Source organism: Trichechus manatus, unplaced genomic scaffold (assembly GCF_000243295.1).
Source record: "Trichechus manatus latirostris isolate Lorelei unplaced genomic scaffold, TriManLat1.0 scaffold00001, whole genome shotgun sequence".
NCBI classification, from domain to species: Eukaryota; Metazoa; Chordata; class Mammalia; order Sirenia; family Trichechidae; genus Trichechus; species Trichechus manatus.
The window spans coordinates 2,381,581-2,396,435 of record NW_004443937.1 but is presented as its reverse complement, the minus strand read 5'-3'; the positions used below and the strand labels follow the sequence as shown (position 1 = coordinate 2,396,435).

The 14,855-nt window shown below is 41.1% G+C and overlaps 1 long non-coding RNA gene across 1 annotated transcript in view; it reads left to right on the top strand.

The window, feature by feature from the left end:
• The first annotated feature begins 821 nt into the window (after positions 1-821).
• The window catches only part of LOC111819660 (uncharacterized), a 35,032-nt gene continuing 20,998 nt past the window's right edge, over positions 822-14,855 (top strand). Inside the window, exons 1-3 of the long non-coding RNA XR_002823238.1 lie at positions 822-909; positions 1,083-1,167; positions 14,575-14,734. This is a non-coding gene — a long non-coding RNA (uncharacterized LOC111819660). The remainder of the gene's footprint in view (positions 910-1,082; positions 1,168-14,574; positions 14,735-14,855) is intronic.

The window sequence follows — 14,855 nt, the reverse complement described above, 5'->3', positions numbered from 1 at the left end:
TCATTGAAATCCATCTTTCAACAATTGTATTAGTCGGAACTTTTCATTTCAAGTGGCAGAAACCCAAATCAAACCAGCAGCAGCAAGAAATGGAAGCAGGAATTTACTGGCTTATGCACCTAGGGAGACCAAGTGTGGGTTTTATTCCTAGCTGCAGGGACTTAGAATCTGAGTGATCTCCCATCTCTCCACATCTGGTCCTGCTTTCTTTTGGACATGCACCTTGTCCTCTCCTACTGAAGGGAGGCTCCTTCCACATGGCAGGAAAGATGGGTACTAATAGCCCTGGCCTAAGTATTTATAACTTGTGATCTAAAACAAGAACAAGTTTTCTCTCCAACTAATTCGGAAAAGTCTGAGGAAGGAATCTGATTGGCTTGACTTTGGTCACATGCCTGTTCCTGAGCCAATCATCATTCTCAGAAGAAAAAGTCTACTCACACTGGCCAGACCTGGTTTCCATGCCCTCACCAGCTGTGTTGGGAGAGAGGGGGGCTGATATGATTGACAACCACGCAAATACCACATAAAATGGTGGAAGAGTTTCCCAAAGGAAAGGAGGTGCTGTTACCAGAAGAAGGGAGATGGGAATAGCTGAGCAGGCAGAACCACAGTCCACTATAGTGTCTATTATATGCAGGATATTTTACTGCTGGTTTCTGGGGCAGAGCCAGGCAGACATCCCTCTGAGAGCAATGACCAGCCCAGTCTCCAGTGTCATCTACCTGGGACCTGCCATGCTGAATGTGTCCACAATGTTCTTTGGTAATCTGCACTGCATTTCACCCTGTGATTTCCCTTTTCCTTCCAGAATAATTTCTCATCACAGGAGAATGGCAGACGTTTGATGAACTGCAAACAAAGATGAGGAACATCATCCGTGCTGCCATTTGAGAACAACTAAATTAGGTATCACAATACACTCCATCAAACATTTAAAATAGTGCAATCACATGAGAGGCTTATTGTTCCAAAAGCACTAATGATACATCTATACTTGTTGCAAATTGTTGTTTTATGCCAAGAGTTTATAATACCAGCTGCCGAGCTGTATGAACTGCTCTTTTTTATCTTTGACCCAGGTACTTCAATCAAAGATTCGTTCTACTATAAACTCCAGTTACTTTCCACCTGCCAAATTGGCTGGCCAAGCCTCAGAAAGTACGGGTAAGAATAAGTAATTTCTTGAATCAGGTTTCTTTTGGTCCAAAAAAATGCTTTGTCAATCTGGTTGAAGATAAAAGTTTTCTGAATTATCTCCAAGGTTTAGATATGTAGTAATGGCAAGTGTTTATGCAGATTAGACCTAACTATCTAAGTTGTATTAGTTAAATGTAGAGGTGGTTCTGGTTTTTAAAAATGAAGTCAGTGCCTTGATCACTAAGTGTAAAATAGCAGAGAGAGTCCAGCTGCTGTCAGGAAACAAGAGAACAACCACATGATCGATGTGTTTTATGAGAGTGGGAGCCACATGGCAACAGTTGATTGAGAGCCTAGTGTGTTTCTAAGATCCCTGAGTGGTACAAATGGTTTGCTCTGTACTACTAACCTAAAGGTTGGCAGTTCAAACTCACCCAGCAATGCTGAGGAAAGAAAGTCCTGATGATCTGCTTCAGTAAAGATTATGGCCAAGAAAGTCCTATGGACCAGTTCTACTCTGTAACACACATGGTGCTGCCATGAGTCAGAATTGACTGACTCAGTGGCAATGGACAGTGTGTTCCCACCCTGTGCTCACTAAAAGGCCTCCTACCCACTTAATTTGGTAAAGGAAGGGTCATTCTGAACAGTCCACCTATCTACGAGCCTGAGCACTTTTAGAAGAAATGAGGAAATTTTGGAATGCTGGCCACCATCATGCAGAACTTCATACTACTTTCAGTAGCCAAAAGACTGAGACAGAAGTCGTTTGAGGAAACGAAAAATGCAAGGCTTCGGGGCTGTGCCTGAAGAAAAAGGTGACTTCAGAGACATCCAAGCATGTGATGTAGTCTAGTTAAGGAAAACTAAGTGACCAACTCGCCTTGAGGGAAATGGTGAGCCCACTGGGGAAGACATCACCCACACTTTATGTGAGGTTAGACCACCAGAGTAGAAAGGGATCCTTTTTCATGTGGAACTAGGAAACTTCACCTCTAAAGAGTCTCTACTAAGGCTGGAGACACTTGGGCAATGGTAATGTAGAGAATATCTGTAGGTGAGAGTCTACAGAGTTTACATGATGCTTCCACATGCATGATTTCATTTAATCCTGACAGAAGCTTTGCAAAGTAGTTGTTATCATCCCCATTTTACAGGTACAACTAATTCTAGAGAGATTTTTTAAAAACGCATCAGCCTAATAGCAAAGTCAAGATTGGGGCCATCATCACATAGTCCACTCCTCTGCTCTTTATACCCCTGTTGTTGTTGTTAGGTGCCGTCAGGAAGGTTCTGACTCATAGTGACCCTATACACCACAGAAGGAAACACTGCCTGGTCCTGTGCCATCCTCACAATCATTGTTATGCTTGAGCCCATTGTTGCAGCCACTGTTTCAATCCATCTCATTGAGGGTCTTCTTCTTTTTTGCTTACCCTCTACTTTACCAAGTATGATGTCCTTCTCCAGGGACTGATTCCTCCTGACAACATGTCCAAAGTATGTAAGACGTAGTCTCACCATCCTTTCTTCTAAGGAGCATCCTGTTTGTACTTCTTCCAAGACAGATTTGTTCGTTCTTTTGGCAGTCCATGGTATATTCAATATTCTTTGCGAATATCACAATTCAAAGGCATCAATTCTTCTTCGGTCTTCCTTATTCATTGTTCAGCTTTCGCATGCATATGAGGCAATTGAAAATATCATGGCTTGAGTCAGGCCCACCTTAGTCTTCAAGGTGACACTTTTGTTTTTCAACACTTTAAAGAGGTCTTTTGCAGTAGATTTGCCCAATGCAATGCGTCTTTGATTTCCTGACTGTTGCTTCCATGAATGTTGATTGTGGATCCAAGTAAAATGAAATCCTTGACAACCTCAATCTTTTCTCCATTTATCATGATGTTGCTTATTGGTCCAGTTGTGGGGATTTTTGTTTTCTTTATGTTGAGGTGTAATCCATACTGAAGGCTGTGGTCTTTGAACTTCACTAGTAAGTGCTTCAAGTCCTCTTCACTTTCAGCAAGCAAGGTTGTATCATCTGTATATTGCAGGTTGTTAATGAGTCTTCCTCCAATCCTGATGCCCCCTTCTCGGATTATTTGCTCAGCATACAGGTTGAATAGGTATGGTGAAAGGATGCAACCCTGACACACACCTTTCCTGACTTTAAGCCATGCAATATCCCCTTGTTGTATCTAAACAACTGCCTCTTGATCTGTTTATAGGTTCCTCATGAGCACTATTAAGTGTTCTGGAATTCCCATTCTTCACAATGGTATCCATAATTTGTTATGATGCACACAATTGAATTCCTTTGCATAGTCAATAAAGCACAGGTAAACATCTTTCTGGTATTCTCTGCTTTCAGCCAGGATCCATCTGACATCAGCAATGATATCCCTGGTTCCACGTCCTCTTCTGAATCCGACCTGAATTTCTGGCAGTTCCCTGTCGACATGCTGCTGCAGCTGCTTTTGAGTGATCTTCAGCAAAATTTTACTTGTGTGTGATATTAATGATATTGTTCGATAATTTCTACATTCAGTTGGATCACCTTTCTTGGGAATAGGCATAAATATGGATTTCTTCCAGTCGGTTGGCAAGGTAGCTGTCTTCCCAATTTCTTGGCATAGACAAGTGAGCGCTTCCAGTGCTGCATCCATTTGTTGAAAACATCTCAGTTGATATTCCATCAATTCCTGGAGCCTTGTTTTTCGCCAGTGCCTTCAGTGCAGCTTGGACTTCTCCTTCAGTACCGTTGGTTCCTGATCATATTCTGCCTCTTGAAGTGGTTGAACGTCGACCAATTCTTTCTGGTATAATGACTCTGTGTATTTTTGTGTTTATACCCCTATACCAATATTTATCTCTGACTCTAGCTTTTATATCCATTTTCTCCTATGTCCAGTCATCAATTCCTGTCACTTTAACATCTTTCAAATCCAACCACTTCTCTCTGTTCTCATTGCCTCTTCCTTCATTTGGGCCACTGTCACTTCTCACCAGGATTAGAATATTGCCTTCTCATTGGTCACCCTGCCTGCCTCCAATCTTGCTCCCACCATTGTTCACACAGCAGGCAGGTTATATTTCAAAAATCCAAATCTGATTATGTCATCTCCTACTTATAACTCATTTATCTCACTCTGTGAATCAAATCTAAACACCTTCCTTTCCAGATCTAGATTTTGCAGATGTCTCCTATGGCCACCCCTCTCACATTCTCTTCTCCAGCCATATTGAACCACTTTCAGCCAGTCCTCACTCGCTCTCACACCCAGGACTTTGTGTGTGTTTGCATGTTCCCTCTGCTTGAAATGCTCACTTTCTGTCACCCACTTTCTGCCAAGCCCCTATAACCTGCTCTGCATTCCTCACGTTGCTTTCTGCTCATCACTGAGGTATTGTTTACATGTTATCCCATTGTGGATGCCTTTCTTAATCACCCCCAACCATCATCTTCTATGATCCCATAGCATCTAACAGTATTGTAACACTTTCCACATTCTGTTGAACTTGCTTTTTGTATCTGGTAAATTAATCTTAGTTTTTATACCATATAAACACAAAAAATTTAATGGCTGTTACAGTACAAAATTATTTTTGCTTTAAGAACAGTCCAGTACAGTTGTTCAATGAGCAGCCTTCTACTTGGGGATTCAGGGAGCTGAGCTCCTTCCATCTTGTGGCTCTGCCATCTTCAACACATGGCTTCAAAGTCATCACAGAAGAGAAAAAGAGGGTGGAGAAAGTAGACCCATTTCTTAATCTGGTTAGCTTGAAAGTGACATACATTCTATTATTCACATTCTGTTGTAAAGAGCTTATCATGTGGCTACACGTTGATGTAAGGAGGGAGGGGAATCATTGTCCCTGGCTAGACAGCTGCTTCCTAGCAACAGTACTACACTATGGGAAGGGAGAATACCTGAGCATCTGAGCATCTCTGCCATTCCTGTTTTTGTTCTCCCCTGATAGCTTGAAGATAGGGACTATGCCCGTATCTCTATCTCCTCAACTATACTTATGAAATTAATGAGTTATACATAAATACGTAGATCAGTTGCTTTAACATTTTATGGGTCATAGACACCACTGAGAATATGATAAAGTTGTATATCTTTTTTCTATAAAAATGCAAATGTATGAAATTCTACCTACAATTTCACATCTCACATGTCACAAGATAGGTAAACTCATCGCCTGCCCTCAGAGAGAATGAAGCAAGACTCAGCAGACAATCAAGCCCATTTATAGAACCACTGGGGGGTCTTGAACTCTATGTTAAGAAGTATGATGTAAAGATATACATTGTGACCAAATTCTTCGCACTTTAGTTTGGCTGGTTGATACAAACATCGTTTTTATTCCTGGGGAAGCTACATAAAGCTGATTACCTTGACGTTGTCATTAGGTGCTCCCTCCCCTGTGTTTCCAGAGCATTTACTATATTCCTCTATCAGTGCCCAATGTATTTAGAAGTTGGTCTCTGTCGTGAGTTGAATAGTGTCCTTCAAAAATTCATGTCCACCCGGAACCTGGGAATGAGACCTTATTTGGAAACAAGGTCTTTGCAGATGTAATTAGTTACAATAATATGCAGTCATACTGGATTAGTGGACCCTACTCCAATGACTTGTCTTATAAGAAGAGAAGAGACACAGAGACAGACACAGAAACAAGATGGCCATGTGATGATGGAGGCAGAGATTGGAGTGATACTTCTTTAAGCCAAGGAACATCAGGGATTGGCAGCAACCACCAAAAGCAAGGAGAGAGACATGGAACAGATTCTCCCTCAGAGCCTCAGGAAGTAACCTAACTTGCTGACACTTTGTCTTAGTTATCTAGTATTGCTATAACAGAAATACCACAAGTGTGTGGCTTTAACAAAGAGAAATTTATTCTTTCACAGTTTAGGAGGCTAGAAGTCTGAATTCAGGGCACCAGCTCCAGTGGAAGGCTTTCATTCTCTCTTGGCTCTGGGGGAAGGTCCTTGTCATCAATCTTCCCCTGGTCTAGGAGTGTCTCAGCACAGGGAACCTGGATCCAAAGAATACGCCCTGCTCCTGGCTCTGCTTTCTTGGTGGTAGGAGGTCCCCCTATCTCTCTATTGACTTCTGTCTTTTATATCTCAAAAGAGATTGGCTCAAGAAACATGCTAATCTTATAGATTGAGTCCTGCCTCATTAACTTAATTGCCTCTAATCCTGCCACATTAACATCATAGACGTAGGATTTACAACACATAAGGAAAATCACATCAGATGACAAAATGGTGGGCACTCACACAATACTGGGAATCATGGCCTAGCCAAGTTGACACACATTTTTTGGAGGACACAATTCAGTCCATGATGCACCTTGATTTCAGACTTATAGCCTCCAGAACCGTGAGACAATAAATTTCTGTTGTCACCCAGTCTGTGACACTATGTTATGGCATCCCTAGGAAATTAATACAGTTTCTCCCACTAAGCTGATGAATTCATCTCCAGCACTTCACAGTGCCTAACACACAATAGGGTGCACTAAACATGTCTTGAACAGAATGAATGAAATTATTGGGTACTGACACTGTAATACATGCCTCTAGGTAACCAAAAAAACCAAACCCACTGCCATCGAGTCAATTCCAACTCATAGCAACCCCATAGGATTTCCAAGGCTGTAAATCTCTATAGAAGCAGACTGCCACATCTTTGTCCTACGGAGCTGCTGGTGGGTTCAAACCGCCAACCCTTCAGTTAGCAGTCAATTGCTTTAACCATTGCACCACCAGAGCTTCTGGTGAATCAGCTCAATATATACTCTAGAGAGAAAACCTAGCATAGCTCAGGAGTGACTGAGGTTGACAGTTACATAGCAAGTGATTAATTCCCAGCTAAAGGGGGAAGGCGGATTCCATCTGGAAAACAGATGGGATACTCCCCTTTTAGCGCTAAACATAAATCTCACTATCTGCCAGAAAGAAAAGTTAACATTGATTTTGTGTTTTTGCTCCTTAAAGAAAAAAGCCATTTGTTTATGAACTAAAACTTAATGACAAATTTTTGCTCTATATTGTGATTATAACACCTAATTTCCTAATGAAACATGCTAATTGTGAGGGGTTACCACATATAAGTATAATTATGTAATAAAAAGCTTTTATGAAAACTTTTGTGAGAAAGAGGGCTGGCTGCGAAGACGCCTGCTTAGCATGATCCACATTGGTGCTACCCAGGGACCCACTGTGTCTGAACTGCCAGTGGGTAACCCTTATAACTTGGCTCCACGCTTAAATTTCTCAACTTTTAAGTCTGAGAAGAGCTCTTTCTGTAACTGAGGGCATGGTGACAGAACTACCTCCTGTTAGAGGAGGAGGAGTCCTTTTTACGGACAAAAGTGATTATGTTCCCTTGCAGGTTGAGACTAGAGCAAGCCAAACCTTCCATATGGGACTTCATTGCCATGCAGTTGTTCCTGGTACCACCCTCCCCACCACACACACACACACACAAAACACTTCCCCCATCATCATCTACCCACTAAAGAAGTCTTAATGACCCCAGTTTCCTGATCTTTTCTGAAATAGAATCCTAAGCAAGAAGCAGATCAGAGAGGCAAATGGAAGACTAATATAATGGACTTCCATAACAAAGAACTGGGAGAAAAGGAGTAAGAACAGAGGAAGACAAGCCACTGGGCTCAGACTAAAAAGAAAGTTTGGTGATTTGGTATATGAGGGAGCTGGGAAACTCAGGAAGGAGCTTTTTTTTTTTTTATTATTATTGTTCTAGTTTAAGTGAACGTTTACAATTCAAGTCAGTCTGCCATTCAAAAATTTATGGATACACTGTTATGTGACACTAATTGCTCTCCCCTTACTGTGACAGCACACTCCTCCTTTCCACCCCTGATCTCCCACGTCCATTCGACCAGCTCCTAACCCTCTCTGCCTTCTTATCTCACCTCCAGACAGAAGCTGCCAATTGACTCTCATGTATCTAGTTGAGTTGAGAAGCACACTCTTCATGAGTATCGTTTTATGTCCCACAGTCCAGTCCAATCTTTGTCTGAAGAGTTGGACTCGGGAATTGTTTTAGTTCTGGGATGACAGAGAGTCCAGCGGCCGTGCTTTCTAGGGTTCCTCCAGTCTCAGTCAGACCAGTAAGTCTGGTCTTTTCACTAGAATTTGAGTTCAGCACCCCACTTTTCTCCTGCTCCAACAGGGATTCTCTGTTGTGTTCCCTGTCAGGGTGGTCATTGGTGGTAGCCAGGCACCGTCTAGCTCTTCTGGTCTCAGGCTGATGAAGTTTCTGGTTTATGTGGCCATTTCTGTCTCTCGGGCTAATACTTTCCTTGTGTCTTTGGTGCTCTTCATTCTCCTTTACTCCAGGTGTTTGAGACCAGTTGATGCATTTTAGATGGCTGCATGCTAGCTTTTAAGACCCCAGATGCCACTCACCAAAGTAGGATGCAGAATATTTTCTTAATAAACTTTGTTATGCCAATTGACCTAGCTGTCCCCTGAAAGCATGGTCCCCAGACCCCCACCCCTGCTACTCTGTCCCTCGAAGTGTTTGACTGTATTCAGGAAACTTCTTAGCTTTGGTTTAGTCCAGTTGTACTGACTTCCCCTGTAGTGTGTGCTGTCCTTCCCTTCACCTAAGATAATTCTTCTTTACTTTCCAGTTAGTGAATACCCCTCTCCTTCCCTCCCCACCCTCATAACCATCAAAGAGTGTTTTCTTCTGTGTTTAAACCTTTTCTTAAGTTCTTATAATAGTGGTCTTATACAATATTTGTCCTTCTGTGACTGACTAAATGCAATCAGCATAATGCCCTCCAGATTCCTCCATGATATAAAATGTTTCACGGATTGCATAGTATTCCATTGGGTGAATATACCATAATATGTTTATCCGTTCGTCCGTTGATGGGCGCCTAGGTTGCTTCCATCTTTTTGCTATCATGAACAGTGCTGCAATGAATATGGGTGTGCATATATCTATTCGTGTGATGGTTCTTATTTCTCTAGGATATATTCTAAGGAGTGAGATAGCTGGATCGTATGGTACTTCTATTTCTAGCTTTTTAAGGAAGAGCCAAATAGATTTCCAAAGTGGTTGTACCATTTTACATTCCCACTAACAGTGCATAAGTGTTCCAGTCTCTCCACAACTTCTCCAGCATTTATTATTTTGTGTTTTTTGGGTTAATGCTAGCCTTGTTGGGGTGAGATGGTATCTCATTGTAGTTTTGATTTGGATTTCTCTAATGGCTAATGATGGTTAGCATTTCTTCATGTGTCTGTTAGCTGCCTGAAAGTCTTCTTTGGTGAAGTGTCTGTTCATATCCTTTGTCCATTTTTTAATTGGGTTATTTGTCTTTTTGTTGTTGAGGTTTTGCAGTATCTTGTAGATTTTAGAGATTAGATACTGATTGGATTTGTCATACCCTAAAAAATTTTTTCCCAGTCTGTAGGTTGTCTTTTTAATCTTCTGGTGAAGTCTTTTGATGAGCATAAGTATTTGATTTTTAGGAGCTCTCAGTTATCTGATCTGTCTTCTGGTGCTTGTGCATTGTTACTTATGGTTCGTATTCTGTTTATGACATGTATTAGGGCTCCTAGCATTGTCCCTATTTTTTCTTCCATGATCTTTATCGTTTTAGATTTTATATTTAGGTCTTTGATCCATTTTGAGTTAGTTTTTGTGCACGGTGTGAGGTATGGGTCTTGTTTCAGTGTTTTCCAGATGGATATACAGTTATGCCAGCACCATTTGTTAAAGAGACTGTCTTTTCCCCAATTAACAGACTTTGTCAAATATCAGCTGCTCATAGGTGGATGAATTTATGTCTGGATTCTCAGTTCTGTTCCATTGGTCTATGTATCTGTTGTTGTACCAGTACCAGGCTGTTTTGACTACTGTGGCGGTATAATAGGTTCTAAAATCAGGTAACGTGAGGCCTCCCACTTTGTTCTTCTTCTTGAGTAATGCTTTACTTATCTGGGGCTTCTTCCCTTTCCATATGAAGTTGGTGATTTGTTTCTCCATCTCATTAAAAAATGCCACTGGAATTTGGATCGGGATTGCATTGTATCTGAAGATTGCTTAGGTAGAATTGACATTTTCACAATGTTGAGTCTTCCTATCCATGAGCAAGGTATGTTTTTCCAATTATGCAGGTCTCTTTTGGTTTCTTGCAGTAGTGTCTTGTAGTTTTCACTGTATAGGTCTTTTACGTCACTGGTTATATTTATTCCTAAGTATTTTATCTTCTTGGAGGCTATTGTAAATGGTATTGATTTGGTGATTTCCTCTTTGAGGTTCTCTTTGTTGGTGTAGAGGCATCCAACTGATTTTTGTATGTTTATCTTATATCCTGATACTTTGCTGAATCTTCTACTAGTTCCAGTAGTTTTCTTGTGGATTCTTTGAGGTTTTCTGTGTATAAGATCATATCATCTGCAAACAGAGATACTTTGACTTCTTCCCTACCAATTTGGATGCCCTTTATTTCTTCTTGTAGCCTAATTGCTCTGGCTAGGACCTCCAGCACAATGTTGAACAACAGAGGTGATAAAGGGCATCCTTGTCTGCTTCTTGTTCTCAAGGAGAGTGTTTTCAGGCTCTCTCCATTTAGGATGATGTTGGCTGTTGACTTTGTATTAATGCCCTTAATTAGGTTGAGGAATTTCCCTTCCATTTCGTTGAGAGTTTTTATCATGAATGGGTGTTGGACTTTATTAAATGCCTTTTCTGCTCTTGCCTTTTGTTTTATTAACGTGGTGGATTACATTGATTGTTTTTCTGATGTTTGAACCATCCCTCCCTGCATACCTGGTATAAATCCCACTTGATCATGGTGAATTATTTTTTTGATACGTTGCTGAACTCTATTGGCTAAAATTTTGTTGAGGATTTTTGCGTCCATGTTTATGAGGGATATTGGTCTGTAATTTTCTTTTTTTGTGGTGTCTTTACCTGGTTTTGGATCAGGGTTATGCTGGCTTCATAGAATGAGTTTGGGAGTATTCCATCGTTTTCTATGCTTTGAAATACCTTTAGCAGTAGTGATGTTAACGCTTTTCTGAAAGTTTGGTAGAATTCTCCAGTGAAGCCATCCAGGCCAGGGCTTTTTTCTGTTGAGAGTTTTTTAATCACCTTTTCAATCTCTTCTTTTGAGGAAGGAGCTTTTGAGAAATGACGGTGAACATTACGAACAACACTGTAAAACATTATCCTTTAATGTTTTTCACCACCACTCATCTGTCAGTTTGTTGTACTGCGGTGGCTTGCGTGTTGCTATGATGCTGGGTGCTCTACTACCAGTATTTCACATACCAGCAGGGTCACCCATGGTGCACAGGTTTCATTGGAGCTTCCAGACTAAGACTAGGAAGATCTACTGCAGTATGATGAGTCACTTTTATATGGCCTTTCTAGCCATGGTCTTTTAACTCCCACCAAAAGATTGGGTTAGACTACGCAGATAAGGTGCTTGTGGCCCACCAAGGAGATTAGGTAACTTGCTAATAATGCAAATAAGGTGCATGGCACCCTTGTGGGGGTGAAACCATGCAAGTAAGATGTATGGAACCCTAATGAGGGTGTTGGTCAGTTTTGCCATCCCAGAGGTGGTTAGGAGGGACGTGACTACCACCAAGAAGAATAGATGAGAGCAGAGTGCATCATTTAGATTGGGGTGCTTATGCTGAGAACCACCTAGACCCAAAAGACAGAGAGAGCGAGAGATCTGTAACACCAGAGACGGTGCAAGACAGCAGAATGTGGCAGCAGAGAAACAGTGGTAGCAGAACCAGGAGACTGGCACAAGACAGCACAATGGGCTTCCTGGCCCATGGAGCAAGGTGGTTACAGTGGGTGTGCAGACCCACGGAGGCAGCGCCTTCAGGCAGGAGGTTTCCTGGCAGAGTGGGGTGCCTCCAGGCACTTACTGGCAGAGCGAAGGAGCTTTGTAACACTTGCCCAAGCAGAACAGAGGCCGGGCCGAGGGGCTGAGGGCCATAGAGAGGCCTGCCTGTGGGCTGGCTGAGAAGATGTTGTCCGGATCAAAGAACTGTATCCTGAGTTATTTCTGATCCTGAATTGTAACCTATTACTTCTCTAATAAACCCCGTAACTGTGAGTATGGCCTGTGAGTTCTGTGTGGCCATAGCAATGAATTATGGAACCCAGCAGAGAAGTAGAGAGTGCCATGGGAGGGACAGCTGGGAGTAGAATTGGTAAAAACATTGGACAGAGGAGGCATATCTGACTTCCATCTCATAGCAGTCAGCCTTGAGATGTTGATCTTAATTCTCTTATCCCCTTGTGAAGTTAGAGGAGGTCATATGCCTCCACTGCACCTTTTTTTTACATCTACTTCCAAAAAATCATCCAGTGAAAATCTTATGGATTGCAATAGAACATTGTCTGATATAGTGCTGGAAGATGAGCCCCCTTCTAGGTTGGAAGGATCATGAAGATGGCACTGAACCAGGCAGTAATTTTATTCTATTTTACATAAGGTCTCCATGAGTCAGAGCCAACATGACAGCAACTAAGAACAACAAAGTTTTTCAGGACATACAAATAATGATTGGAATTTCTTTTAAATACTCAGTTTCCAAGAATGTGCTTCTTAGAATTCAACTTTTTATAGACACTGGGTAACATGTTGTTTTTGTTGTTAGGTGCCATCGAGTTGGTTCTGATTCACAGCAACCCTATATACAACTGAACAAAACATTACCCGGTCCTGCACCATCCTCATAATTGTTGTTATGTTTGAGCCCATTGTTGCAGCCACTGTGTCAATCCATCTCATTGAGGGTCTTCTTCTGTTTTACTGACCTTCTACTTTACCAAGGATGATATCCTTCTTCAGGGACTGATCCCTTCTGATAATATGTCCAAAGTATGTGAGATGAAGTCTTGCCATCCTTGCCTCTAAGGAGCATTCTGGCTGTACTTCTTCCAAGACAGATTTGTTCATTCTTTTGGCAGTCTATGGTATATTCAGTATTCTTTGCCAACACCATAATTCAGAGACTTCCATTCTGCTTTGATCTTCTTTATTCATTGTCCAGCTTTTGCATACATATAACTGGATAATATAGGGCCCGTGTATTTAGGCTACACACTATTATCTTATTCTTAGTCATTCCCCGAAAGCAGATAACTTTTATTTCTCTATTCTTTTTCTCCCCGTAGATAAACTAGCCTACTCATATTCAGCACATATAAGCAGACATATATGTATATTTGTGTGTGTGTGCATTCTAGCTATTATATTTTTATAAATCATCTTCATTATTACAAGTATTACTTCCACAATTATTATTTGCGTAAGCTCTAAGACCTAGATTCAAGCATCCTATTCCTATCCTCTTGGCTTTGTTTTCCCTCAGCTTACCATCATTAAATCTATTAAGCTGGTCTTTATTTTTCTAATCATTAGGCCCAAGTTTAAGGCAAGTGAACGCTTAAGCTGAAGTATGCAAAATACATTGATAGAAAGGTTGAAACTATGTTATGTCAACTGACTAACATTGGAATGTCCCATAATTATGTTCCTGTTACTCCTTGCAAGAAGCTATGTGATCCTCTCATCAAATTGTACATTTAAAATATTATCCATGAGCAAAACTATCAGGTTAGATTGATATTTCCATTTCATGTTATGCACATAAATGAAACTGTAGACCAGCATCCATGAATTAAGTTGTGTCCCATTGAACTGACAGTACAATTCACAATGGGGTACGGCAGAGACACTTTGATGGCACTTTGTCAAAATTTCTTTCCTGGTTCTTCTCTGCTGTGAGGTGAGAGACCAGCTAAGGCTGACGTTTCCCAAGAAGACTGGTGTGATAGCATGGTCTCGTTTATTTACTGAGAAAAGCCCCAGGCAATATGATGTATTTTCCAGACTGGAAGGCTGCAGAAACTTCCCAAACTCTCAATCAGAAGCACCCAAGGTGACACTAGGAAAGAAAGAAAACTGTCCACAGCTAATCAGGACACAAGTGACCAGAAGCCATTTCTTGCTAGAAAATAGATAAGTTTATGTCTATAAAATTCCACTTCATATTCCAGAAAGAAAGATTTTAAAATTTGAAAGATTTTGTATAACAGAGAAGAAAAGATAATTCATGATAGCACAGTACCTACCTCATAAAACCTCTTGCCATTGAGTCTGTTCTGACTCATAGCGACCCTATAGGACAGAGTAGAACTGCCCCATAGAGTTTCCAAGGAGCACCTGGTGGATTCGAACTACTGACCTTTAGGTTAGCAGCTGTAGCTCTTAACCACTACGCCACCAGGGTTTCCACCCAGCTCATGGTGGGAGATACAAATAATAATAACATAGAAATAATAAAAATGCTAGCTATTTTTTGATTTATCATTGAGATGTCTTTTTTTCTATCATGCACAGAAATAGCACAGCATTTACAGAATTCAGTGTATTCTCTGCAAAAGGGGAGGGACTCCGGTATTTTGTTAAGATGACAATGCAACCATGAGATGGAGAGTTCTACTTCCAGTTATTAATTACCCAGCATGTTTCACACAACTAATCAGCTTTGCATGGAGAGGTAAGATAATGAAGTTTTGCTTTGCTTTGCCTTTATGAAGCCAGGAGCAATAATTGCATGGGAGAAATTGGATCTCCATTGGCATGATTTGGCAAGTTATTAATTAGTTTTAATGCTGTAA